The sequence below is a fragment of the Rhopalosiphum padi genome, chromosome 3 (assembly GCF_020882245.1).
Source record: "Rhopalosiphum padi isolate XX-2018 chromosome 3, ASM2088224v1, whole genome shotgun sequence".
NCBI lineage: Eukaryota > Metazoa > Arthropoda > Insecta > Hemiptera > Aphididae > Rhopalosiphum > Rhopalosiphum padi.
The window spans coordinates 32,696,715-32,702,714 of NC_083599.1; positions in this window are offsets into that span (position 1 = coordinate 32,696,715).

Sequence of the window (6,000 nt, forward strand, 5' to 3'; positions counted from 1 at the left end):
CTTAGCTCCGTTGATTTAAAAATTAGAGTGAATCGACCTGTTATGAAACTTGATGTTAAGAACATGATTTGCGTTCGTATGTTGGTTTTTTACGAATATTCAGTTTTTAGTGAGTTATGAGCATTTTCAATTTACGCTATATTAAATACGCATAACTTGCTAAAAAATTGAACTACCGTAAAAAACCAGTATACGAACGTAGACCATGTTCTTAACAACAAGTTTCATAACAGGTCGATTCACTCTAATTTTTAAACTAACGAAGCTAAACGTGATCTGCTGAGCGTAAATTTGCTATGTTACGCACTTGTAAGACGGAGACAACACATGCGTCCTCTCAAGTACACAAGATAAAGTGGATTATACAAATTATTATTATACAGCCACGGCTAATGTACGCTGACCGAACGTACGTTTATTCTTTGATTATAAGATTAATATAAAAATATTTCAAATACAAATAAAAACAACTTCTTAGATTGTCTCTTCAAGTCCAGAAAAGTTAGTTTATTATTGTATAAATGTTTTAAAATGGTAATTTGATATTTTGATATTTTGTAAATTTAGTGCTGACAAAATTGACTATTACATTTAATTTTTCAAACATTCGTAAAATATTATAAAACATGACATTATAGTTTAGTCTTTTGTATATATAATTTGAATTATAAAATAATAAGACAACTGATATGGACAATCTGTAATCGACACCAAACAAAAATGTTGTTACGTAGTCACCAAACAGCACTGTTATCTTTTATGAAGCACTATCGCTCAATAATCAATATAAATAATATAATAATATATAGGTACCTTTATTCATTTTTAATGCTTTGCTAGCTGCTGTAATTAGCTAAAATATTCTTCAAATGGCCCTAATTAATTTATATTACAATTAAACTATGTAATAAATGTTGACTGATTTGCTAATTAATATTATATTTTATTATACCTACAATGCTCAACATTTTATTAGAATCTAGGAAAATAACGACATTTTATAAATAAATATATATTTAAATAAATAAATTATAATAAAAATAAATTATATAGATATCATATCGAATTATAGTATTCGACACGACAAAAAACGTTAAATGCAGCTAACTTTAAAATTTCAAATAGGTATTAATTAAGTATAAATATATTATAAAAAGTCAATTATTTTCAGTTAATTATTAAATTTCCGTAAAGTATCGCGTATTCACGTCGAACAATCAAGACGTAACTGACGCCTAATATTTTACAAAATATAGTAGAACCTATAGTTTATATCCATAATCTTACCATAACATCCAAAGTCGTACCTGTGATGTTGAAGCCTTACTTCTAATAAAATATATACACATATATATATAACTTACATATTAAAAAATAATATAAATGTAAAGTTTATTTCAACAAGCAGGCTTTCGAATTTCTATGTAATTTAAAAATAATTTTATTTATGACGACAATTATCTTAATAACTTTTAACTAAAATTAACGTTTTTCACTTAGTCGTTTTTTACCGATTACCTTTTATTAATATGCAATTGTTGACGGCCAATGCTTTGTTTACAATAAACTTTTACATTAGCCTTTTATTTAATTTTACATTAAGATAAACAAACTAAAATTAAATTAACTAATTAAGTTCATAATGCATTTACTGAACAGCTTTATAATTTTAAATAATATAGAAATAGTACCTAATACGTTTTTGAACGCAAGTTAATGTACTTATAAATTATAATATCATGTTAACTAAAGAAATAAGTTATATAAAACCATTAATAAAATCACAAGCTCGCACGTCAATAGAAAAATTGCAGGGTGTTCAATTTTTTAATTAAAAATCCTACAAACATTTTTCAACAAAATTTTAACCATAATTTTTTTTTTTGGTGATCGGTGGGAGGGACGAAGTAAAGATCATTTTGCAATTTGCTTTGAACTTATATACATGATTTTGTCATAATTAAAGTTATTCGATTTCTGTTACATTCATTCCATTACATTCATTATTTATATTTTTCACAGCTAGGTATACTTATAATTTTCTATTATTTATAGTTAAAACTAGTGTAATAAAGTTAGAGAAAATCAAATATCGCTGACGTGTAATTTTATTAACTAATAATAAATATTAATAATTATACAGTATTTATCAGTAATTATCATATAGTATAATCATTGGTAAGCAACTAATAAAGATTATAAATACATTTATTAAGCCACAATTAAAAATACAATACTAACCATTCATACCGTTAAAAATCAGGTATTTAGAGCAGCAGTTCTGAAAGTGTCTTTCCAAAGGCGCAGCGCCATAATATAATTATATACCCATGATGATCTATAAATAAAAATTAAAAAGGTCAATTATTGTAAATTCAGGCCTGCAGATTCTTTAGAATGCCAAAAATGAGCAGGAAAAGTATAAAATATAATACATTCTATATTCTGTATTCTATATATTACCTTACCTCAAGCAGGAAAAGTGTATATTAGCGTTATCTATACACGGTTACATTTTCGAAATATTCTGCCTTTTTTTTTAGCTATTTATAGACCATTGAAATTTTCGATTTTTCAAAGCGGGGTACGCAAAAAAACTTAAAAATTTAATAAAAGGTTTCTTATAAATTTTTCTTATTGTAGTTAAAAAAAAAATCGAAAAAAATTAATCATAAAATTGAATAACGATTGAAGAAGTTCCAAGAGGAAATAAATTTGCTTTATGCACAATTGCAACTCAACAGGACAACGTTTTATAAAATGCACATGCAAGAGCAAGATAAAATGTCAATCTAAAAAATGTTTGTGTGTAAAAAATAATATTTTATGTAGTTCAAAATGTCATGCATCAACTATATGCTGCAATAATTAAATAAAAATAAATAATAATAAACATATTTTGATTTAACACATTACCTAACATAGTATTGGCATTCTATAGAAATCCTAGGAAATGTATAGGTTGCCTAGCCATAATATAAAAAAACATTCAAATTTAATACATTGCCAAATAGTTCAAGGAATCCTAAAGAATACCTAGGATATTTATAGAATGCCTATATTCAACACTTTGCCGGTAACATATATAATATATAAAATATACCTATACTATATACTAATTAGCTGTGATTAATACATTATTTTTTATAGCTTCCACTTCCACAAGTCCACTTATTTTAATGAAAAGACAATTAGAATATTTCAGAATATATTTGAGTACTTATAGTATATACAAATAATTTTTGTTATACGAATTGTAATTACATTTATTTTATAACATACAAATATAGTATGTAAAATACAAAAATATTATATGAATTTATTTTTAAGTATACCTATTTACAGTGCCAGATAGGTATAAAGTATCGGCTAACCGAATTTTAGGATTACAGCTACAGCTACTGTAAACTTTAATTATTTGATTCAATTATATTGTCTATTTATGCCAGTAAATAATTTATTTTACATAGGTAATATTAATTAACTAATATTTCGTAAAACTTATTAGGGTTGAATTTTCAATCGACATTTTGGTTATCTGCAGTTACTAGACTAAGATTATAGTAAAAATTTCATTATACGATCCAGTTTACATTTTATCTTCAAAAGTTATTTGTTATTTTGTTATAATTCTCTAAATATATTAATTGTAAAAACTTGTAACATTCCATAAATAGTACACTCATAATTTGTTTTGTGTTAAAACTTACACACGAAGTTCAATATTGTAAGTTGTAGGTATAAAGTTACAGTTGAGGTATAAAACTAGCTTGTTTTATAATAGTTTTGAGAAAAAAATAGAATTTCAATGACATATCAATATATCATCCATTTTTTAAAAAGAGGAACATAACAAAAATGTGGCAGCATGTTTCAAAAATGTATTTATTATAGGTAATTTAAATTTAAAAATTGAATTCATTAAAAAATGGATAGGTGTATAATTTTCTTCTAAATCATTATTTATTTTGCTTGACTTTACAATAAGTATTTTAATTTTAAAAGGCTCTAGAAGTGAAAACCACCAATCGGCATCAACATTTTTGTTTTTAATAGATCTTATTCTATACAATTTTTAATTTCGTAAACACATTAAAGCAATAACTAAAAATGGTACATCATCAATACTAGGGAAATACTAATTTGAAACATGGTTTATACTAATTATAATATTCTATTTATCAGGATATAATAAATCCCACAAAAAATGCAAATGGAACGCACAAATAAAAGCATAATAGACTTAAAAAATTCTTCACATAATATACAAATAGAAGTTTCTTTAAAAAAAATAAAAGAAGAATGGTTATGACTTATGAATAATAATAAAAAAAATTGTATTCATGCACACATAACGAACCACAGTGTAAAAAGAAACATCGGCAGTAGATTTCTATGTAGCTATATAATCAGTAGTAATAACATTTACGTTATAATAGTAGCACCAAGGTAGATATATATATCCACCTTGAGTAGCATTATAATACAGAATTATATCAGCTGCGTACTCGTTACTCGTTAGCCGTGCAATGATTGTACCAAACGGCGGTAGGTGGCAGTGGGTCAAAAATTTATATTTTTCTAAGCTCTCTCTCTCGCCCATTCTTTGACTATCTCATCTACGTATGTAATGGGTGGTGGTATATTGCTTACGATGGAACTATACGTCCATAATAATACAATCAACATACTTGATTTCGAAAAAATGAATTATAATATTATAATAAGAAATTCAGAAATATTTAACATGAGACAATAGCTAGTTATAAACTTATAACTTATAGTTCTCCAGCCGTTGTTATATTATATTTATCATTATGGATTTCACAATAACACTAAATGAAATACAGCAAATGAGGAATGAAAATATTCACGAATGCTAGGCCTATAAGTTAATCCAGTTTTGTTTATCAATTAAAGCAATGATCGAGAATCGAGAAATATAACGAGAAGTTTCTGAGTAAATATGATTTTGAAAAAATATTGTTTAGTATATTACAGTTCAACAGTATAATAATTTCCAACAGAAAATTGTCTATAAAATGTCTTTTCCGGGTATGATATATTACGGTTCTGAACATCTGAAGTAATAAATGAATAATATTATTTAGTACAAATTCAATTCCAACATAATGTATTACCAATGTGTATGATTCTGAATGAATAATAATTACCAAACTTAACGTATTATCTATAGAACGGATGCACGGCTGTAGCTAGTCAGTAGTCTATATTCTTTATGTCTGACGTTATCTATTTTATTAGTTGTCTGTTGGTATATTGAAATGATAAATTGTAATAATCGGTAGAGTCCATGAAATAAGATAAGTTATAGTCTAAGTAGGTTTATCTGAATTCATGGTATATGCATATAACTAGATAAAAATAATTCATAAAATAACGAATTATTTATCATTAAAAACGAATTTTGCTGGTATAAAAGCTGCGTTTCATTTTAATGAAACTACAGACCCATGATTATAAATATTTATTAAATTTAAATAACTGTTCGACCGTTCTAATTTTTTATACGTATATAAAAAATATAACTCGTATATACATTAGAAAAAAAATATCAAATCATTCAGTAATTCAGTCTATAATTTGGATAGGTTTCCGTTCGCTGCGTCGGTGTGGTGTCAATGATGCATATAAACGCTGTTGGTAAGAGTCAAGAGAATACTTAAAGTAGTAAGTGCAAGAGAGGTGGTGATAATGTGAAAAAGAGAAGAATATTTTTTTTTCGTAGCATACTGCATACACGTAACGTGTAACTCTTCCGTTCAGCAGGCAGCAGCCACACGCCTTATAATTTCCCCCATTTCTAAAATGCGACGTTGCCACACCGTGACGGGTTCTCGAGGCCAATGACTGTGGGTGAAGTAATTGTGTGCGGTGTGGGAGGCGCATTTCTACCGCGGTTTCCTTGTTGATCGGCGGTGGGACAGCTGTACCGGGATGGGTTCGGCGGTGTGGTTGTGGTACAACTATTGTAATATT